At 33.9% G+C, this 25,068-nt stretch overlaps 2 non-coding genes across 2 annotated transcripts; both read right to left on the bottom strand.

Annotated features, from left to right (window-relative positions):
* Positions 1–6,849: 6,849 nt before the first annotated feature.
* LOC128281633 (small nucleolar RNA R71) lies at positions 6,850–6,956 on the bottom strand. The gene has a single exon (XR_008271887.1). It is a non-coding gene; the product is annotated as a small nucleolar RNA R71 (small nucleolar RNA).
* Positions 6,957–23,220: 16,264 nt separating this feature from the next.
* Positions 23,221–23,327, bottom strand: LOC128281942 (small nucleolar RNA R71). The gene has a single exon (XR_008272234.1). It is a non-coding gene; the product is annotated as a small nucleolar RNA R71 (small nucleolar RNA).
* Between the last annotated feature and the right edge of the window lie 1,741 nt (positions 23,328–25,068).

The raw sequence follows: 25,068 nt of genomic DNA on the forward strand, positions 1-25,068 counted from the left end.
GACCACCTAATTTAATTCTACATTGAATAAATTGACTCAATTAAATTATTTCCAAAATAGTAGAATTTTCTCCTAATTCAAATGTAGTCCGATCGAGCTTTTGTTGAGCTAGCAAAGGGACCAACCAGATATATACAATTAGACTGTAGTGATTGCAATTATGCCCAGAAGCATCATTCCGATAATTTGTAATTACTTAATCATGGAGTCAGTCCACAAGAAGTACCATGATTTAAAAGTCCTTATTGTATAATCTTTTCGAAAGCAATTCATCCAACTGCTTTGTCCAATTACCTCATCATGTGTGTGTTACCCTCATATGCTATCCTTGATTCCTTTAAGTGAAATCCGTTTACTCAATACAATCCTATTTTATCTCATTGTCACCATTGTGTCTTCTTAATGATTAATATGATCATTGTCAACAAATGACTGTGATAAATTGCTCTTTCGAGAACAAGTAACCCATGGCCACATGCCATATTTATCAATCCATACAATGCAAACGGGAGGATATCATTTACTCTTTAATTGAGCTATGAATTCCATTGTTGCTAGTAAAGCCATGCCATACACAAGTCATGTACACAACATACCGACGATGGGCTTAATAATTTTTATAGCATAAGCCTCCACTTATATCAAAGCACATGAGTTGCATACGCATGGTCAGTGATTAACACAGGATTTAGATAACTCACACCATGAATGTCACAAGTGAATTAATTCATAAACGGATTCAAAATTAATTCATCTTGGGTCTAGTCCAATGTATCCTTCTACTAATGAATACATCTATGTCTCTAATTATGGAATCAACTGCTCTGATAGCCAAGACTAGTCATCTCTCAATTGGAATTGTAAACGACATAATAATCCTTCTCAGTAATTGAATCAAATGCTCACTTTGATTCTTTTATGGGATTACGGGCTTATTTAGATTATATTCTGAAGTAAGTTGTCTTTCTCGCAATGTGAACATTCTTTACAGTGCCACTTATCTTCAATTTGAACTTTAGACAATCAATGAGCTAATATTTGCTTGTCACAATTTTGCTATGCATGCTAAATATAAAAGAAAGAAAATACAAAATAAATAATAGTGAAATGCGAAATTAACTTTATTATTTATTCATTGTTCAAATAAATAGAAAATAGTTACATGTTTACGACAATATGGGAACATTTCCCAACACATCCTTCACTTAGAGTCAGGGTTCACTTTTTCAATGATTGGATCAATATGTTTGTAGTGCTGCATGGATGGAACATTTTCACAAATCCTCTATGACTTATCTTCAGCAGATTGGACTGGTATCATAGTCCAATGTAACACCCCTTACCCGTATTCGACGCTGGAACAGGGTAGGAGGCATTACTAGACTTAAACTCAAACGAATATTCAAAATCGAGACATGAATTTTCACTCAAATTTAAAAATTTTCATAAACATTCATATCATCCCTTAAACGAGCCTACGAGGCCCAAAACGTGCTTTAGAAGCGTTTTGGGACTAAACTGAGAACTTTCAAAATTTTTACAACACTTAGAAAATTTTCATGCTTTCGAGGGTTACATGCCCATGTGGGCAGGCCGTATTCAAAATAACTAAACCAATTATACCCAAATGATCAAATTGATAGTGTGATCAATGCTCTGACTACTTCCGATCCCCGAATTAGCTTGGCATCACTATAAGAAATGAAAAGGAAAAGGGGGATAAGCTTTAAGCTTAATAAGTTATTATCTAAATAATAATTAACTTTAAACATACAATAACATACACATAACATAATGTAAATTAGCACAAAATCATCAAGTGATCATAGACTTATTTTACTCATTTGCATCATTACGAATAATACATCTTAAATCGAAATCATTTCTCATGCATTTTGTGTACGTACCTGTACCACTTCATCACATAGTCATAACCTATCACATCTTTGACATAATCTTTAAATCACCCATTGAACCACTTGGAAAACTCGGGAATTACATACACATAGAATCATACCAATGCCATATCCTATATATGGTCTTACATGGGATCTCATATCAATGCCAATAGCCCAGCTATGGTCTTACACAATTTTCATATTGATGCCATGCCCCAGACATTGTCTTACACAAAATCTCATAACGATGCCATATCCCAGATATGGTCTTACACGTAAACTCATAACCCTAATGTCATGACCTTTGTATCTTAACTATTCCTAAGGTTCAACCGGGAATTTCTCGGTATCGAATCTTTGCCGAATGAATCTGTAATGATAATTGTACAAGTCATGCAATAACAAAATATTAAATACATAATATAAGTTGCATTATTTACACATGAACTTACCTTGGTACAAAATATGGCTAACGAATTCCATTTAGTCCACAACTTTATTCTTTCCCATGTCTAGGTCCAGACTGCATTTTGCTCGATCTATAATAGAAAATTTAGCTCATTTAATTATCACATTGTTCAAATCAGCCTAAAAACCATACTTTGGCAAAGTTATAATTTTACCTTTGAACTTTCACATATTTACAAATTAGTCCTTAGGTTCGTAAAATGAAATGTACTCATTTTCTTTGTTACCCAAGCCTAGCTGAACCTATATCATGCTCATATTAGCCCACACTTTTCATCAAATTAGATTTTTACTACACATTTTACAACTTTTACAAATAGGTCCTTTTTAGCTGTTTTCATGAAAAATCACTTAGTAAAAGATGTTTATCGCACATCAAACTTTCATAATCTACCATGAAACATCAAAATACATGCATGCCACACATGGTTCAAACCCTATACATCAACTCTAGCTCAAATAAATGGTAGAAATGGTTAGATTGGTTGATAACAACTTCAAAAATGTAAAGAACATTAAAAACGGGGCTAGAATGCACTCACAATCAAGCTTGAAAGTTGAAGAAACCCTAGCTATGGTGACCTTAGGAATTTCAGCTATGACATGGATAAGATGAGCAAATTTTGACTTAATTTTCCCTTTTTATTCTTTTATTAAACAAATAACCAAAATGCCCTTTTTACTAAACTTTCAAATTTTACTTATTCATGCCCATTTTTGTCCATAAAAATAGAAATTGGTCAAATTTCTATTTAAGGACCTCTAATTAATAATCCATAGCTATTTCATGCTTAATGGTTCTAGAATCACATATTTTGCAACTTTTGTAATTTAGTCCTAAAAATCAAATTAGACACTCTATCAACAAAATTTCTTAATGAAACTTTCATACAATGATGAAAATATATCATAGACCTCAACACATTCATAAAATAATTATTTTTACTTCAGATTTTTGGTCTCAAAACCACTATTCCGACTAAGCCCAAAATCGGGATGTTACATCCAATATGCTTTCTGTGAGAGCTTGTGACTTGCCTAAGTTAGAAAGGCTGTTTTGTTTTCTTGCTTCCTGACTAGAGCATGACAATTTTTAGTTGGTGTTAGCTAATTCTTGGGTTAGGGATGATAGAGTTGTATTGGATATTAATAATTTCCTCTCTAAGATCAAAAAGTGGAATTTCAACTCTTTTGGTCATATTAGTGGCAAGAAAAGATTACTTCTGGCTAGGCTAAAAGGGATTAAGAAAAATCTTGATAAGTATCCCTCAGAGTTTCTCTTGAATCTTGAGAAACAACTCAGTTGGATCTTAAGGAGGTGCTTAGTCAAAAGGCAAGTTTGTGGCAACAAAAGGCCCGTTGGAAATGGGCATGTGAAGGAGATCGAAATACTAAGTTTTTTCATGCTAGCACATTAATCAGAGGAGGTCGAATAGAATAAGCATGTTGAAGCTTAGTGATGATAGCTTGTGCAAGGATCCTGAAATCTTGCAACAAATGTCCACTCGGTTCTATAGGTCTCTATTTACAAAGGATTTATCAACTTGCATTAGACCTGTCCACTGAAGGTTTTTCTACAAAATGTTTGAAAATAAGGTTAAATCCTTGGAAATGTCAACAACAAATGAGGAGGTCCAGAGGGTAGTGTTCGAGATGCCATCTTGGAAAGCACCTAGAATTGATGGATACGTGTAATTTTTTATTAGAAGAAATGGACAATGGTAGGACATAGTGTCTGTGAATTCGTGAGATAAATTTGGAACAGTAGTAGGTTCGACAATTGGCTTAATCATAGGTTATTGGTTTTGATTCCAAAGGTAAAAAACCCAAAGTCGCTAGCCCAATTTTGCCCAATCAGTCTTTACATGGTATTATATAAAATTATGGCTAAGCCCATAATTAATAGGCTAAAGTCTTTGATGTCGAAATGGGTTTTACCAAATCAGTTAAGTTTTTTTCTGAAGAAGGAGTATTATGGGTAACATTATTGTGGCTCAGGAATAATTCACTCAATGCGCAGGAGATCTAGCAAAAAAGGATGGATGGTATTGTGGATACATTAGAGGATATTAGTATTCCAATTAGTGTCCAAAATCTTATTATGCATTGCATTAGCTCGACAACCATGCAAGTTATCTAGAATGGGAGCTTGTCTAATGACTTACACCTTCTAGTGGGATAAGACAGGGTGATCCTTTGTCAGTTTATATTTTTATTCTTCACATGGAAGAACTGGCTCTCATCTTATTACTAATGCACTTCAAAAGGAAGAAGGGAATCCAATTAAACCATCCAAGAATGGTCCAAGTATCTCCCATCTTTTTTTATTTATTTGCTTATCACTTAATCTTATTCAATGAGGCATTTGTTGAACAAATGGTGAGCATGAAAAAGGTGATTAATCGGACTTTGTGACAGTTATAAGCATTGAGTTAATGCAAAAAAAACTCAGATTTTTTTCTCAAAAAATGTGGACTATGATTTGAAGATGGGTATTAGTGGTTGAAGATGAGTTAATGCATTTTTGGATGATTTATTATATGAACTAGTGAATTTGATGCTCCTATGCTTTTAAATTCATGTTTCTATACTTAGGTGAGCATAGAAGAGCGAAAAGAACGAAAAATGAGCCAAAATGGGGCAAGAAGAACTATTTCCAGGATCCACACAGCCTGGGCATTTTCACGTGTGTTGGCCATATGCCCATGAGAGCCACATGGGCTGGCCACATGCCCATGTGCCAGTCCGTGTTGATCTCGCACCCTGCTTCCCTGTTACGTAGAAAAACCCAATTTTTAGGGTATCTGAGCATTCTAAAGTATATAAATATACACTAGAAGAGGACCTAAAGGGGGCACGTAGAGTAGAAAGTAGAAATTACTTGAAGGAAGCCATTGGAATCATCTCGGAAGTAGATCCACTTCAAGATTGAAGATCTCCATTCAAATTTCTCTCGAAGTTTTTTGAGTTTTTTATGTCTTGTTGTTTTTCTAATTTTGAGATGTTTTCCTTTTACATTATGAACTAAACTCCCTAAATACCTAGGGAGGATGAAACATATGATAGATCTTATTATTTAATTATCTGAATTATATGATAAATACTTGTGCTTGTTCTTAATAATGTGTTCTTAATCCTTGTCTTAATATTTTTAAGATATTAATCCAAGTTTGATGTGTTTATTTAGTGGAGCAAAAGTCCCTATTTAAGAGTAGATGTAGCATAATTAAGCAGAGTTGCATGCAATCCTAAAAATAGGACGATATAAACCTGCCGGATTAGAGTCAAATCTAATAGGGGAATCTATATATCGAGTTAATGCGATGATAGGCGTTTTAATTAGAAAGAGATTTCAATTAATCAACCTAGAGTCAGTTGTTCTTAGTCTCGAAAGAGATATTAACATAATTTAGGGATTTCTACAGATCAAGATAAGTGAATAAATTGTTTGATTTAGAGTTAAAAAAATAAGTGAAGTCTAGGTGGATTCTTTCCTGGGTATTATCTCTCTCATTGGTTTTCTTAAGTATTTTCCTAATTAGCTCTCTGTCACGTTCATAGTTAATTTGTTAGTTAATTTTAGATTAAAATAAATCCTTTTAATTATAGGCTAAATAATAGAAATATAGTTATTACTAATACTTTTAGTCTTCGTGGATACGATATTCTGAACTCACCATAATTATACTACCATTCAATAGATGCGCTTGCCTTCGTCGAAGTATTAGTTAGTTTCATGACCCATCAAGTTTTTGGAGCCATTACCAGGGACTAAGATATTAGGAACACAATTTATTTTTATTAATTTAGCCATTTTTATTTTATTGCATTTTATTTTTGTTTTATTTTTATTTTTAATTACTAATTTTTTCTTTTATTTGCTTCTGGTAGGTTTCTTTAGTTTATGACTAGAAGAAATCCATCAGGACCTCTATTGTTTGATAGTGAAATTGAAAGCACAGCTCGCAGAAATGATAGAGAAATAAGGCAGAGTCTTCAGTATATAGAGGAAGAGCACGAGGATGATACCAATATTACCCAGGAGATGGCTGAAAATCAGAATAATCCGCTACCTCCTGTGGTTGCCGCGAATCCTGTAAATCAGAATCCTGCTCTTCGTACTATGTACGACTATGCCAAGCCTAATTTAGCGGGGGCTAAATCGATTATTGTGAGACCTTTTATTGCTGCAAATAACTTCGAACTAAAGTCGAACACCATTCAGATAATCCAACAGTTTATTCAGTTCGATGGTTTGCAAGATGAGGATCCAAATACTCATTTGGCTAACTTTCTGTAGTACTGTGATACTTTCAAAATTAATGGCATTTCTGATTATGCCATTCGCCTTTGGTTATTTCGCTTCTCATTGAGGAATAAAGCTAAACAGTGGTTGAACTCTCTACCACGAGGGTCCATCACTACATGGGAGCAAATTACTGAAAAGTTTCTGTTGAAATACTTTCCACCGACCAAGACGACAAAGTTGAGGAATGATATCTCTTCCTTTGTAAAAATGGACTTAGAGACCATATCCAATACATGGGAGAGGTATAAGGATTTATTGAGAAGGTGCCCTTACCATGGGTTACCCTTATGGTTATAGGTTTAAACTTTCTACAATGGTTTGAACCCCTCAAATAAACAACTAATTGATGTAAAGAACAAAACACCCAGTGAGGCTTATGAGTTCATTAAAGAGATGTCACTGAATAATTATTAGTGGCAAGTCATGATGAGAACGCCGACAAAAGCTACTGCCATTTTCAACCTCGACGCGATCACCATGTTATCAAACCAAGTAGAGCTCCTAAAGAAAAAGATTGATAGTTTATGTGTTTCTACCCAGGTACATTCGGTGATGCAATGCGACACAAATGGAGGAGGGATGAATACTTTAGATAATCGATCCTACAACCTAAGCACAGAAGACGAACAAATCAACTATATGGGTAATAGTTCTAGACCTCAGAATAATCCGTATGGTAACACTTATAACGCAGGTTGGAGGAACCATCCCAAATTCTCTTGGGGTGGTCAAGGAAATCAGAGACCACAACCACCTCCTGGCTTCTAACAACAACCAGTAAGTAAGGAGTATACACCTCATGTGCCATATCCCAACGCGGCAAAGAATGACCGTACAAATGAACAATTCAGTAAATTTTTTAAACTTTTAAAAAATTGCATATTAACTTACTGTTTATTGAAGCTCTTCTGCTGATGCCCAATTCAGTTAAATTTTTAGAGGAGCTTTTGGCAAACAAACAGAAGTTAGATGATTTGTCGCACGTGGGGCTAAATGCAGTGTGCTCAGCTATCTTACAAAATAAACTACCCAACAAATTGAAAGATCTACGGAGTTTTACTATTCCTTGTTTAATTGGTAGTTTAAATGTAAATAATGCTTTAGCTGATTTAGGGGCAAGTATTAATGTCATGCCTTAAACAACTAGGTCTTGGGAAACCCAAACAAACTAGGATGAGCATTCAATTAGCAGATAAAACCATTAGATTTCCTAAGGGTATTTTTGAAGATGTACTCATAAAAATTGATAAATTCATATTCCCAAGTAACTTTGTTGTCCTTGACATGGATGAGGATAATGATGTCCCTTTAATTTTAGGACGCCCTTTTTTAGCAAATGTTAGAACTATCATTGATGTTGGTACAGGTAAACTCACACTTTGTGTAGGTGATGATACGATCACGCTCCAAGCTCGTGATTCGGTTAAGACATCAAGTAATAAAGATGATTCTATAAATCCTGTTAATAAGACTAATCATTGGATTCAACCCTCTTTACAGGAAACTCTTTCGAAAAACACAAATGAGCAACGTTTTGTTCCATGCACCAACAATGGAGCCATCCATGAAAGATGAATGCTACAGATAGATGAACTAGACGAATGGCGGACTTATGTCAAAGAGGAACAGAAGCAACACCATATCGAGCTTCAGGATAGAACCAACCAATTTAAGGCTATGGACCAGGCACTGTTAAATAAAATGGATCCTCGAGTTGTCACTTCAGAGCTTAATGCAAATGGAGCAACTCCTTTTATAGTACTGAATATTTTCCCATACGGTACAGTTGAGGTAAATCATTCTAAATTTGGCATTTTTAGGTAAATATTACTCGGCTAAAACCTTATGCTGATAATAGAATTGACTGTGAGAAAGAGGAGTTTCGACTCTGTGAACCACCGTAATCATGAGAATACGAGGCAAGTTGAGCTTAGACTTTAAATAAGCGCTTCTCGGGAGGTAACTCGAGTGTTAACACTGTTAATTTTCTTAACGTTATTTCATGATATTTTTTAAAAAAAAAATTAATTAATTTTCAAAATCTAAAAAAAAATATTTTTCTTGACCCATACAGCCTAGACACATGGGTGAGTAGAGCACACAGCCTGGCCACATGGGTGTGTGGAATCTCACATGGGTGTGGGAGAAGCGAAGGGAAACACACACGGTCTTGCGACATGGCCATGTGGGGTCACGGCCTAGACACACGGGCGTGTCCTATGCCGTGTGAAACATGAAGCTAATTTTTTTCAAAGTCAGAGAGTTACACGAGTAAGGCACACGCTCGTGTGACCCACATGACATGGCCACATGGGCATGTGGGATCTCACATGGGCATGGGAGAAGCGAAGGAAAACACACATGGTCTGACACATAGCCATGTGAACCACACGCTTGGACACACGGGCATGTGCACGGCTATGTGAAATTGGGTTACTCACCCCAATTTTATTTTATTTTATTTATTATTAATTGTTATATTTGTAACGCCCTGATTTTTTGGGCCTGAAGTATTGGGCCTTGAGTCTGGTTCGAGTGGAAAACGGCCTGAATAATTTGGATGTTATTATTATTATTTCGTATATTTTAGTGTAGTAATTAAATAAATTACGAAGGGTTTATGGTGTGGGAAAAAGGTCCAGGGCTCGGCCCATAGCTTTAGCAAAATTCTTAAATTTTGCCTCTTAAGGGAATTTGGGCAGTAGGCCTTATTAATAATTTGGGTCTGAGTATGTTGGTGGCCCTTTAAAAGGCCTAAGAGTAAATTTAATTCGAGGCAATACTTAAATTTTAATTTTGGGAGAGAGGGTTCTGGCAATATGGGCTTTTAAAGTTGAGGTGGTAAAATAGGACACAAAAAGATCTGTGGTAAAGTGGCATGTGGCGCCACCTAGGTGTTTGGGGAGTGACGTGTGGATGTTTAGGGGGAGCCAGAGTTCAAGTCACAAGGTAAGCGTATTGTTACTTTTATTTTTTTTTGTGGGCATGTGCAGGGCATGTGATAGAGCTTAAGTGGAAATTCGGTTAGGGCTTTAGGAAGGTTGGGTGATGGGTCTGAATGGCAATTAGGGCAAGCTTTATTTTCTTTTTGTTTTGTCGAATTAGGGTTAGCCACCTAGAGCCTTCCCTTTCATTCTATTCCCTTCTCAGTATCTCAAAAAGCCGAAAAACACAAAGTTAGATCTCCTGAGTGCCGAATTCTTCCTTTTCTTCTCCTCTCTTCTTCTATTTTCTTTTTCTCCTTCTTTTCTTCTCTAGCCGAAACATTCCTACCATTCTACTCATCTCCTCTTTCATTCCCATTCTTTTCTAAACATCTATAGCCGATTGCCATAAAAGCCGAAATCCCAAAAGTTGTTTCTTGTGCCGATTTCTTCTAGCCAAAATCCTCCTATTTTCTTCATCTCTTTTGGTCGATTTTCACATCCTCTAAACTTCAACCCTTATCGGCAGTACCACTGCAAAAACCACCATACCAAATCATCTTCCTCTTCACAGTTCCAAAAGCCAAAAACACCATAGTTTTTAGGGACGTATAGCCGAATTTTTAGATCTCTAAGATTCAATTTTTGCTAGTGTTTAAGGGCTAGATCTGCATCATATCTGAGTAGAAACTAAAGTGGAATCGTTTTGGTTGAAAGAACCTGAGGTAGGTACTCAAATCTATTCTTTATTTCAAGTTTTAGAAAAATTGAAATCCCTAAAGGCATAGGGAGGCTGTCGATTGGAGCTTAAGGCTCTAATGGTTGTAACAATTGATTTGTTTTGGTGTTAGTGTGATCCAGAGGCTGCTGATCGAAGGCTTGGACAAGTGGAACGACTAGATCTAGATCTAGTCTCTAGTTTTGGCAAAGGTAGGATCTCAAGGGCCATAGGTATGGATGGCCGATTATGGTAAGTAAGTTTATGATGGTTTCCATTGTATTTTAGATCTAATATGTCTAGTGACGATTGTAGGATATCGTGGGAGAGTTTGGGTAGCAGTTGTCTCAAATCAGGTGTGTAAACGATACCCACTAGTAGACTAGATCGGCAAAAGCCGAAAAGCCGAAATGCCAAAAAGTTGACATTTCGAGAACTTACGAGCGTGCGAGTGCTCGTGGGATTGTTTATATTGATAATTTTGGAAACTTCAATGGTAAGATTGCAGAGTGCGCAATTTCGTGCACTTCGGTATATTTGGGCTTAATGGGCCAAAATTGAGTTAATGGGCCAACAGGCCCAATTCGGTAAAAACGCTCGGTAAGTATTTCTGTTAATACGTTAATAACTGTAATGAGCATGAAACCCTAAAAAGACTGATAAAATTACTGAAATACCTCTGTAAGGTAGAATTATTGTAATACCCCTGAAAGGGTAAGTTTATGATTACGCCCCTCGAGGGTAAATAACTGTTCTTACGCTATAATCTGACTATCTTTTTGAAGCATGCCTTATTAATTATATATATTCTGTATACATGTCATACTACATGGGGTTGGGTTTTGTTATGGAGGAAAAACCCGTTCTGGTGGCTGTCCACATATTCTGATACAAGCAGCTTTGCTACAGATTATAGTTAGTGCCGCAACCGGTGCTAACACTTTAAGTGTAGGGATGGTGTGGGTGATTTATTCCCCACAGGAAGTGTAGGGATGGATGGAGGCCAGTGCAGGGTTGGATGGGGTTATCATGCATTAATCATATGAGATTGTCTTGTTATGGGCCAACTGTATTGAAATGGGCCCAACTATGTTAATAAGGGCAAGGCCTAATATATCATGACTTGTAATAGGGCTACGACCCAGATTGATACTGATATGGGCTAGGCCCAGTATACTCTGATACTGTAAGGGGCTATGGCCTAGATTAATATTGATATGGGCTAAGGCCCAGTTAACTCTGATTTCTGAATAGGGCTTAGGCCCAGTAGAGCTTAAACTGATTTAGGCTCTAGTTGGGTTTAGTTTACACACTGAGTTTTCCAAACTTACCCCCCTCTTTCCCATCTTTGCAGGTGAGCCTTAGATCAGTGGACTTGGAGCTGGAGGGATTCAGAGCGGCCATGTGGACTGTTTAAAATAAGTGTTAATACCTTCACTTTTATTTTAGGTTATTTCCTTTATGTTTTCGGGTTTTTAATTTGTAATAAGGCCGCTTTAATTGTTTTTAATTGTTTTTAGTATGTTAGCTTAGATATGATATTGTTTTAATGGTTTGAAATCGAATAGCTCTAGGGCACGTTTTAAAAAGGTTACTTGATTTCAAAATATCGCGATAACAAGGCAAAGCTTCCGCAACGAAAACGTTTTCAAAATTGATAACCTTTTCAAATGGTTTTAAACAAATTGGTTTTCCCTGAACAATCACTCAGTTAAAGTGTGGCAATGGTTGTGTGCATGTCTAGGATTGGATCCGTGAAGAGCTGGGTACTTAAGCAGTCTAATTGACTCACCTCATCTTTTCTGGCATCTTACTTGGTGCACAGCTTCCATTCACTTTAATCTTTAATGAAAAAATTCTTTAAACACTAAGAAAGACTTTAGATAAAACATGACTTTTCTAGTAACGCTGCAATGTGACACGACGGATTCGGTCCTAACGTCTGGGCCGGGTTTGGGGTGTTACAATATTATTTATTTTTATATTCCTAATTAATTTATTTATTATTCTTATACTTATATTTTAATTTTTTATATATTTCATTTTATTATTTTTATTTTGTTATTTCTAATTTTTTCTTTTTCCGTATTTTTTACTATTGTCATTAAAATTACCTTTAAGTTTATTAATATCATTGAGTTTATTATTTATTATTTATTATTTTTATTATTTTTATCTTTCTTTTTAATTTTGTTTAAGTTGTTTTATTTTTTATTTTCTTCAACTTATTTTCATTATTATCTTTTGAAATATTTATGATTGTTTCTAATCGAGTTATAACCCTTAATCTTCTTTATTTGTGTTTATTTTCTTGTTAGTTTGCTCGGAATCATGAGTTACATTTAGATTTGACTACAATTCCGCTTTTTACTATTCTGAAGATTTCATCCAATATTCAAGGCAATTTTAGTTTTCACCCTCTCTTACGATATTATGTTTATACTGTGATTATATATGTTTTTACATTGAGGACAATGTACATCTTAAGTGTGGGGAGGTTATCTATAGAATTATTAGAAAACCCCTGAATTATGTCTTGTGTTTACGTAATTTTCTCACATTACTATTAGAATGAATTCTTATTGATTTATGATTGTCATTGATGTGTTTTAGATTAAATTCATAGGTAATTGTGCATTGATTGTTTAAACTTTAAGACACTAGAGAATCAAGCATGATAAGTCTATTTTCAAAATTAAAAATTTTAGGTTGTTTTCCTAAATTGAAGTATTACCTTGAAGTTTGAGATTTGCAAGATGAACATCAAAAACAATGATTTTTGTGAGATTTTGAGCCTTTAGAGCATACACATTTCTTACTCACTTTATTATTGGTTATGAGTGTGTCAATACTGATTGGTTGTTCTAGAGCCTACTTCGATTATACATGTCGAGACCACACATTTGATTTGATATACTGAGATGATAAAGGCACCTTGGTTTTAACCCACTTATCCCATAAGCCTACCTTTATAATTAACCTTTAGTAAACCCCCTTTAAGCCTATAAACCATTTCTTGATTAACCCATAACTCAATTTTGATTCATTGAGAATTGTTTCTCGTTTTATTAACTCCCCCTTTTTTTTAGATTTGATTTGGTTAGTTTCTTAACTATGTTCTTTTGTTTCAATTGCTAAATTTTCTCTTATTATCTATTGTTCTAAAAAAATGAAAAAAAAGTGAAAAAATATATTTATGTTGATTATTACTAGTTTTATGTTTTTGAGCTTAAGTAGTTAATTTCATATTCTGAGAAGAAGCTCATGTTATTCTTTAATAATTTCGATCGATGTAATTATTCAGTATTAGTTTACTTTCCTAGTCAGGTAATTTATCAATTCGATCTCGATTTTAACCTTCTTTTTCAGCTTTTATCCACACCTTTAACCCAAGCCCCATTACAACCCTTTCAAGATCTTTTGATTTGTGTATCATATCATTTTATAGCGGTGAATATTTGATTTTCATGCAAGCCTATAGTAATGACTTTTCATAATTGACTTTTGAGTGCTTAATTTTTTAACCCTAAACACTTTGAGTGATTTGAGTGAATCTTTAGTGAGGATGTAAAATCTTTTCGATTTTGAATTAAAGGTAATTACTTGGATAAGGGGAGATACCTATGTTTTCATGTCTTAAAAAAATGTGTGACTTGGATTGTTTGAATCTTTAGGGCTCTTTTAGTTGAATTATCAATGTGTGATTATTTGTGAATTATGACAAAACATTATTGATAAGAATTACAAGTTGAGAAAGATTAATTTTAATTATGAGTTGAGGATTTTGCTTGAGGACAAGCAAATGCTTAAGTGCGGGGATATTTGATGAGACATAAAAGTTACATGTTTTTAATCCCATTCTTGATGAGTTTTTGGATGATTTATTATATGAATTAGTGAATTTGATGCTCCTAATCTTTTAAATCCATGTTTCTATACTTAGGTGAGTATAGGGGAGCGAAAGGAATGAAAAACGAGCCAAAATTGGGCAAAAAGAGCTATTTCTAGTATCCACACGGGTTGGGCATTTCCACACGGGCTGGCCACATGCCCATGTGAGCTACACGAGCTGGCCACACGCCCATGTTCTAGTTCGTGTCAATTTCTCACCTTGTTTCCCTGTTATGCAGAAAACCTAATTTTTAGGGTTTTTGAGCATTCTAAAGTTTATAAATACACACTAGAAGAGGACCTAATGGGGACACATAGAGTAGAAAGTAGAAATTACTCGAAGGAACCCGTTGGAATCATCTCGAAAGTAGATCCACTTCAAGATTGAAGATCTCCATTCAAATTTCTCTTGAAGTTTATTTGGGTTTTATGTCTTTTTGTTTTTCTAATTTTGAGATGTTTTCCTTTTACATTATGAACTAAACTCCCTAAATACCTAGGGAGGATGAAACCTACGATGGATCTTATTATTTAATTATCTGAATTACACGATAATTACTTGTTCTTGTTCTTAATTATGTGTTCTTAATCCCTGTCTTAATATTTTTGAGATATTAATCTAAGTTTGATGTGCTTATTCAGTGGAGCAAAAGTCTCTGTTTAAGAGTAGATCTAGCATAATTAAGCGGAGTTGCATGCAATCCTAGAAATAGGACGACATAAATCTGCTGAATTAGAGTCAAATATGATTGGGGAATCCGTAGATCTAGTTAATGCGAGAATAGGGGTTTTAATTAGAAAGAGATTTCAATTAATCAACCTAGAGTCACTTGTTCTTAGTCTCAAAAGATATATTATGTAACCGCCAGATTTAGACCCTATTCAGAACGGTGGTTTCGGGAGCATGAATTCGACTTAGAAAAATATTTTAAAAATTATTTTTTATGTTTATTATGTGTGAACTTATATGTGTTAATTTTTCGTGTTTTAATTTTATTGTTTGGATGCCGATTTTATAAAAAAAGGGCTTAATCGCGAAAAGTGAAACGTTGATAGTTTAATGTGAGAGTGCTTAATTGAATTTTTCTTTATAATATGATGCATTTATAATGCAGTTCGACCATAGTTGAAATGGATGGATGGTTTTGGTATTAAATAGCATGGTTTAATATTATTTTATAAGGTTAAAAATGTAAATGATGTATTAAAATGTTATTATAATGAAATAAAAAAATGGCCATGCATTTATTTTATAGTTGGCCAAAAATACCAAAAGAAATAAAAAGAAAAAGAAAGCCACATTCGGCCATTAACAAGCTTGATTCAAGGTGAGTTTTAGCTCGGTTTTTGATAATTTTCACGTTTTTGAGATCGTTGCTATGTTATCTATCAAACCCATGTCTCAATTTTTTTAATTTGATGATGATTTTTTTATTTTTCCATTGTTGAAAGCTTGTGATTTTTGTTGTTTGATGCTGGAAAATAAAAGATATGTGATAAATTAACATGTTCTATATTTGAAGTTTTGATGAATTTGGGTAATTAGGGCTAATTTGTAAAAATAATAAATTGAGGGACTGAAATGTGAAATAAATAAAATATATGGACTTGTATGAACATTGGTAGTATTCGGCTTAAGCATGATGTGTGCAAATTTTGCATGTTTTGTGTTTCGTGCAATTTGGACAAAATTGTAAAAAGTGTAAAATGTTAGGGATAAAATGGTAATTTGTCCATTTATGTGTTTTTGGACTAAATTGAGTGAAATTATGTTTGAATGAGTTTAATTTGAATATATTCAGACCAAGAACTAAAGAAATCAAATTTGGATCAGGGGAAAGCCAAAGTTGTTGATTAGTCGTCCCGCTCCGATTATCGTTGTCTGAGGTAAGTTTATAAGTAAATAAACGCTATAAAATTTTGAATATATGTGAATGTAGAATGCTGATTTAAATTTTATGAGCTTGTATATATATGATAGCCAAATTTGTTTATACTTGGGAACTATGTTTACAAGTTCATTTCGACAGAGTTAAGACGTTCGAAAGCCCCATATGAATCTTAGGAATAGCTAGGATACATATGTCATGACATAGGATTCCGATATGTGATGTGCGAGTAAGACCCTGTCTAGGACAGTGACATCGATATGTGATTACATGTAAGACGACGTTTGGGACGTTGGCATTGTATGATATATGTGATTATCCGAGTATCCTATTCAATTTTGAATGGTTCAACGGGCAATGATAAGTTGTGATCAAATGTGTAAAACGAGCTAAAGTGATCAGGTATGTGATAGCTTATTATCTATTTGAAATAAGGTAAGTAGGTTACTTAATATGTGCTACAAATTATGTATGATATAAATGAAAAATGTATGAGCATATGGAAAGTATATTAGGCCTTTTGATTATATAATGTGAATATTTATGTAATGATTCATGAATATATATATATATATATATATGACTTTATGTATATTCGGTTATATAATGGTATTATGGTTTTGAAATTAAATGTTACTTCAATAATAGATACATGTATATTCAGCCAAGGTAAAACATGTATATGGAAGTATATGTTATATATGAAATTATGATTTTGAAAATAAATGTGATTATGATAGTATAAATTAGTTTGGTTAAGTTGAGTTGATATTGACATTGAGTTATTTATTTGCTTATGACTTACTAAGCTATGATAGCTTACTCTGTTTGTGTTTTTGTTTGCCTCTATTTTATAGATTTTGGAGTCTAGTTATGACCTCGGGAATCATCAGCAAAGTCTATCACACTATCGACTATTTCGGTATTTTTTATAAATTGAATTCGAATTTATGGCATGTATAGGCTAGTTTATATATTTGATTTTGGGGTATGTAAATATGAGCCATGCGAAAATGGCTTGTTTATTTTGTTAATTTTGGTTTCAAGGTTTGAATGAATTATAATGATGTTTGGTTGGTGATTTTGGGTGTGTGTTTGATTGATTCGGTTATGGTTCATGCATAGATAAAAATTATATGTGAACTTGGTTGTTATGTTTTGTTAAGGTGTTATTATGTGACTTGGTATTAAAGTATATTATGGTTATATTTGATATAGTTGGAGTATGATTTGGTATGAATATTATATGATAGGTATGAATGGTGTTTTGGTGATATGTTTGGATTTGATTATTTGTGAGGAAAATGGTGATCTGTTAAGGTATGATTATATTCGGTCATATCTAGTAAAAATCAAAGTATATGTTTATGACATGTCTATTGTGGATTGATTATTTAGGTACAGTTGGTGATGTTAAAGAATGAATGTGATTTATTTGTTAATTGGTTTGAACATTGGAAGTTATATTGATGAACAAATAGATATAGTTAAATGGCTAGATATAGGTAGTTTGGATTGGTTTGAGCATGCAAATTTGGTATACTATGAATTTTAATTTATGTTTAAAAATGGTATGTTTAATATTAGCTAAAGGCATGAAATTATATTAAAGAATGTTTTTAATGTAGGTTGGGTATATGAGCTAAATTATGTATAATTATATTCAGGAGTTCGAATGCTATGATGTTTTGGTCTTATGGTTCGAATGTGGGAACTATGATATAGTAAACATGGTTTTTAAGTATGTTACTTTGGTTTGGAATTTGAAAAAATAAAAGATATTGATAAGGTTAAATTTTGAAACATGTTTCGCTTATGTGAAGAAATGTACAAACATGATTTGACTTTATTGGCTATATTTTTCATCTGTGTTGAGTTCAATGCTTGTTTTTGATGTGCCTTATATATGTTGTGAAAATGGCTTATTATTTTATTAAGCTTGGATTTTTATGCTTTGATCAATTGATGGTTATGTTTGGTTGTGGTATTGATGTTTCAGCCATTTTGTATTTATATGTGAAATATGGTAGATATATTTGCTAATGGTGATGAAGATATGTCAAAATATATGTGTATGGTATATTTAGTATGATGTGAAATTGTGGTTGAATATTTTGTTGAGTGATAGGCATGATATATAAATGGGATGTATTTTGTAAATGCTTATGATTTGAAGTATTAACATTCGGTTATGTAGTGATTTAATAAGTATACATTAGTTGAAATATATTTGTAATATGTTTGATTTAATGTGCAAATTATGGTTGATATATATATTTATATTGATTTGTTTCTATGAAAGGTTGTGTGTATAAAGTGATAGGTTGAAAATGATGAAAATTTAAGCATTGAATAAAGCTATGTTTTAGCATGATTACATTCGGCTAATATATTGAAAAATGACCAAATGAATAGTGATTTGGGCATTGGTTAAACAAAAGGATTATATGAGTTTTATGTGGTGTATATATGTCCTACTTGGTTCAAATTTGATATTTGAGTAGTGTATAGGTTAGTCGTTAAATGATGAGTATAAGTTGATTGAGTTTTAAAGCTTATTATTCGGTCAAATAAGAATATCACTTTTATTATTTATATGTGAAATTCGACTTTCCTTATGGAAATGATTTGTGAAATTTTGTATGTATTTTAATGAATAGATTATTTGGTGTTCTTTGAAAATATATTTAAATTGTTATGTTATGATTCGTAAAGAATTTAAATTAGTTATATTTGTTAACATTTGATTGGTTTAAAAGTTTGAGCAAGTCCATGCATACGATTGTTCAGATTTTGTGTCTCGTCCGGTAATACCTCGTAACCTCAATTTGGCGACGGATACGGGTTAGGGGTGTTACATATTAACATAATTTAGGGATTTCTACGGATCAAGATAAGTGAATAAATTGTTTAATTTAGAGTCAGAATAATAAGTGAAGTCTAGGTGGATTCTTTCCTGGGTATTGTCTCTCTCATTGGTTTTCTTAAGTATTTTCCTAATTCGCTCTCTATCACATTCATAGTTAATTAGTTAGTTAATTTTAGATTAAAATAATCCCTTTAATTATAGGCTAAATAATAGAAAGATAGTTATTACTAGTTCTTTTAGTAGTTATTACTAGTTCTTTTAGTCATCGTGGATACTATATTTTGGACTCACCATAACTATACTATGATTTGATAGGTGCGCTTGCCTTTATCGAAATATTTGTTAGTTTCGTTACCCATTAGTGGTGTACTTGGTTTCACCCATGTGGATAATTTGGTGAAATATCTAAGGGTGCCACTCCATCAAAGAGGGACTAAAGACACCTTTCAATATATTGTGGACAATATGTGTTAGAAATTGGCAGGATTGAAGGCTAAATTGCTTTTGCTAACAGGTCCTATCACGCTATCTAAAGTAGTGCTAGCAGCTATTCCTACTTATGTTATCCAATTGACGGTTAGTCCTAAAAATCAAATTGGACACTCTATCAGCAAAATTTCTTAATGAAACTTTCATACAATGATGAAAATATATCATAGACCTCAACACATTCATAAAATAATTATTTTTACTTCGGATTTTTGTCTCGAAACCACTATTCTGACGAGGCCCAAAATCGAGATGTTACATCCAATATGCTTTTCTATGAGAGCTTGTGACTTGCCTAAGTTAGAAAGGCTATTTTGTTTTCTTGCTTCCCGACTAGAGTATGATAATTTTCAGTTGGTGTTAGCTAATTCTGGGGTTAGGGATGATAGAGTTGTATTGGATATTAATAATATCCTCTCTAAGTTCAAAGAGTGGAATTTCAGGTTTTTGGTCATATTAGTGGTAAGAAAAGATTGCTTTTGGCTAGGCTAAAAGGGATTAAGAAAAAACTTGATCAGTATCCCTTGGAGTTTCTCTTGAATCTTGAGAAACAACTCAGTTTGGATCTTAAGGAGGTGCTTAGTCAAAAGGCGAGTTTGTGGCAACAGAAGGCCTGTTACAAATGGGCATGTGAAGGAGATCGAAATGCTAAGTTTTTTCATGCTAGCACATTAATCAGAGGAGGTCGAATAGAATAAGCATGTTGAAGCTTAGTGATAATAGCTAGTGCAAGGATCCTGAAATCTTGCAACAAATGGCCATTCAGTTCTATTGGTCTCAATTTACAAATGATTTATCAACTTGCATTAGACCCATCCACTGAATGTTTTTCTACAAAATTTCTGGAAATAAGGTTAAATCTTTGGAAATTTCAATAACAAATGAGGAGGTCCAGAGGGTACTGTTCGAGATGCCACCTTTGAAAGCACCTAGAATTGACGGGATACATGTAATTTTTTATTAGAAGAAATGGACAATGGTAGGACATAGTGTTTATGAATTCGTGAGAAAAATTTGGAACGGTGGTAGGTTTGACAATCGGCTTAATCATAGGTTATTGGTTTTGATTCCAAAGGTGGAAAACCCAAAGTCGCTAGCCCAATTTTGCCCAATCAGTCTTTACATGGTATTATATAAAATTGTGGCTAAGGACATAATTAATAGGCTAAAGTTTTGATGTCGAAATGGGTTTTACCAAATCAGTTAAGTTTTTTTCTCAAGAAGGAGTATTATGGATAACATTATTGTGGCTCAGGAAATAATTCACTCAATGCGCAGGAAATCTAGAAAAAAGGGATGGATGGTATTGTGGGTACATTAGAGGATATTAGTATTCCAATTGGTGTCCAAAATCTTATTATGCATTGCATTAGCTCGACAACCATGCAAGTTATCTAGAATGGGAGCTTGTCTAATGACTTTACACCTTCTAGTGGGATAAGATAAGGTGATCCTTTGTCGGCTTATATTTTTGTTCTTCGCATGGAAGACTGGCTCATCTTATTACTAATGCAGTTCAAAAGGAAGAAGGGAATCCAATTAAACCATCCAAGAATGGTCCAAGTATCTCCCATCTTTTTTTTTTTTTGCTGATCACTTAATCCTATTCAATGAGGCATTTGTTGAACAAATGGTGACCATAAAAAAGGTGATTAATCGAATTTTGTGACAGTTATAGGCATCGAGTTAATGCACAAAAAACTTATATTTTTTTCAAAAAATGTGGACCATGATTTGAAGATGAGTATTAGTGGTTGATGAGACATAAAAGTAACATGTTTTTAATCCCATTCTTGATGTATTTTTTGATGATTTATTATATAAACTAGTGAATTTGATGCTCCTAATCTTTTAAATTCATGTTTCTATACTTAGGTGAGCATAGGGGAGCGAAAATAACGAAAAATAAGCCAAAATGGGGCAAAAACAGCTGTTTCTAGGATCCACACGGCCTGGGCATTTTCACACGGGCTGGCCACTCGCCCATGTGAGCCACATGGGCTGGCCATACGCCCATGTGCCAGTCCGTGTTGATTCCGTGCCCTACTTCCCTGTTACGTAGAAAAACCCAATTTTTAGGGTATCTGAGCATTCTAAAGTATATAAATACACACTAGAAGAGGACCTAAAGGGGGTATGCAGAGTAGAAAGTAGAATTTATTTGAAGGAAGCTATTGGGATCATTTCGGAAGTAGATCCAGTTCAAGATTGAAGATCTTCATTCAAATTTCTCTCGAAGTTTATTTGAATTTTTTATGTCTTGTTGTTTTTTTCTAATTTTAAGATGTTTTCCTTTTACATTATGAACTAAACTCCCTAAATACCTAGGGGGATGAAACCTACGATGGCTCTTATTGTTTAATTATCTGAATTATACGATAAATACTTGTGCTTGTTCTTAATTATGTGTTCTTAATCCTTATCTTAATATTTTTAGGATATTAATTCAAGTTTGATGTGCTTAGTCAGTGGAGCAAAATTCCCTATTTAAGAGTAGATATAGCGTAATTAAGCAGAGTTGCATGCAATCCTAGAAATAAAATGATATAAATGTGCCGAATTAGAGTCAAATCTAATAGGGGAATCCATATATCGAGTTAATGCGATGATTGGGGTTTTAATTAGAAAGAGATTTCAATTAATCAACCTAGAGTTAGTTGTTCTTAGTCTCGAAAGAGATATTAACATAATTTAGGGATTTTTATGGATCAAGATAAGTGAATAAATCATTTGATTCAGAGTCAAAATAATAAGTGAAGTCTAGATGGATTCTTTCCTTGGTATTGTCTCTCTCATTGGTTTTTTTAAGTATTTTCCTAATTCACTCTCTGTCGCGTTCATAGTTAATTAGTTAGTTAATTTTAGATTAAAACAAGTCCTTTTAATTATAGGCTAAATAATAAAAAGATACTTATTACTAGTACTTTTAGTCCTCGTGAGTACGATATTCCAGACTCATAATAACTATACTATCATTCGATAGGTGCGCTTGTTTTCGTCAAAATATTAGTTAGTTTCGTGACCCATCAAGTTTTTGGAGCCGTTGCCAGGGACTAAGATATTAGGAACATAATTTATTTTTATTATTTTAGCCATTTTTATTTTATTGCATTTTATTTTTGTTTTATTTTTATTTTTAATTACTAATTTTTTCTTTTATTTGCTTCTGGTAGGTTTCTTTAGTTTATGACTAGAAGAAATACGTCAGGACCTTTATTGTTTGATAGTGAAATTAGAAGTACAACTCGCAGAAATGATAGAGAAATAAGGCAAAGTCTACAATATATAGAGGTAGAGCACAAGGACGATACCAATATTACCCAGGAGATGGGTGAAAATCAGAATAATCAGCTACCTCCTGTGGTTGCCGCGAATCCTGTAAATTAGAATCCTGCTCCTCGTACTATGTACGACTATGCCAAGCCTAATTTAGCGGGGGCTAAATCGAGTATTGTGAGACCTGCTATTGCTGCAAATAACTTCGAACTAAAGTTGAACACCATTCAAATGATCCAACAGTTTATTCAGTTCAATGGTTTGCAGGATGAGGATCCAAATACTCATTTGGCTAACTTTTTGGAGTACTGTGATACTTTCAAAATTAATGGCATTTCTGATTATGCCATTCGCCTTCGGTTATTTCCCTTCTCATTAAGGAATAATGCTAAACAGTGGTTGAACTTCCTACCACCAGGGTCCATCACTACATGGGAGCAAATGACCGAAAAGTTTCTGTTGAAATACTTTCCGCCGGCCAAGACAACAAAATTGAGGAATGATATCTCTGCTTTTGTACAAATGGACTTAGAGACCCTATACAATGCATGGGAGAGGCATAAGGATTTATTGAGAAGGTGCCCTCACCATGGGTTACCCTTATGGTTATAGGTTTAAACTTTCTACAATGGTTTGAACCCTTCAACTAGACAACTGATCGATGCAGCTGCCGGCGGCACCCTAAATAACAAAACACCCAATGAGGCTTATGATTTCATTAAAGAGATGTCACTGAATAATTATTAGTGGCAAGTCATGATGACAAAGCCGACAAAAGCCTCTAGTGTTTACAACCTCGACGCGATCACCATGTTATCAAACCAAGTAGATCTCTTAAATAAAAAGATCGATGGTTTATGTGTTTCTACGCAGGTACATTCGGTGATGCAATGTGACACAAATGGAGGAGGGATGAATACTTCAGATTATCAATCCTACAACCTAAGAACAAAAGACGAACAAATCAACTATATGGGTAATAGTTCTATACCTCAGAATAATCCGTATAGTAACACTTATAATGTAGGTTGGAGGAACCATCCCAACTTCTCTTAGGGTGGTCAAGGAAACCAGAGACTACAACCACCTCCTGGCTTCTAACAACAACCAGTAAGTAAGGAGTATACACCTCATGTGCCATATCCCAACGCGACAAAGAAAGACCGCACAAATGAACAATTCAGTAAATTTCTTAAACTTTTAAAAAAATTGCATATTAACTTACCGCTTGTTGAAGCTTTTTCACAGATGCCCAGCTCAATTAAATTTTTAAAGGAGCTTTTGGCAGACAAATGGAAGTTAGATGATTTGTCACACGTGGAGCTAAATGCGGTGTGCTCAACTATCTTACAAAATAAACTACCTAACAAACTGAATGATCCAAGGAGTTTTACTATTTCTTGTTTAATTGGTAGTTTAAATGTAAATAATGCTTTATCTGATTTAGGGGCAAGTATTAATGTCATGCCTTAAATAGCTAGGTCTTGGGAAACCCAAACAAACTAGGATGAGCATTCAATTAGCAGATAAAACCATTAGATTTCCTAGGGGTATTGTTGAAGATGTACTCATAAAAATTGATAAATTCATATTCCCAATTGACTTTGTTGTCCTAAACATGGATGAGGATAATGATGTCCCTTTAATTTTAGGATGCCCCTTTTTAGCAACTGCTAGAACTATCATTGATGTTGGTACAGGTGAACTCACACTTTGTGTAAGTGATGATACGATCACACTCCAAGCTCGTGATTCGGTTAAGACATCAAGTAATAAAGATGATTCTATAAATCCTGTTAATAAGACTAATCATAGGATTCAACCCTCTTTACTGGAAACTCTTTCAAAAAACACAAATTAGCCACGTTCTGTTTCATGCACCAACAATGGAACCATCCATGAAAGACGAATGCTACAGATAGATGAACTAGATGAATGGTGGACTTATGTCAAAGAGGAACAGAAGCAACACCATTTCGAGCTTAAGGATAGAACCAACCAATTTAAGGTTGGGGAGCAAGTACTGTTAGATAAAATGGATCCTTGAGCTATCACTTCAGAGCTTAATGCAAATGGAGCAACTCCTTTTACAGTACTGAATATTTTCCCATACAATACAGTCGAGTTAAATCATTCTAAATTTGGCACTTTTAAGGTAAATATTACTCGGCTAAAACCTTATGTTGATAATAGAATTGACAGTGAGAAAGAGGGGTTTCAACTCTGTGAACCACCGTAATCATGCGAATACAAGGTAAGTCGAGCTTAGACTTTAAATAAGCACTTCTCGAGAGGCAACCTGAGTGTTAACATTGCTAATTTTCTTAATGTTATTTT

This window comes from Gossypium arboreum, chromosome 1, assembly GCF_025698485.1.
Source record: "Gossypium arboreum isolate Shixiya-1 chromosome 1, ASM2569848v2, whole genome shotgun sequence".
NCBI lineage: Eukaryota > Viridiplantae > Streptophyta > Magnoliopsida > Malvales > Malvaceae > Gossypium > Gossypium arboreum.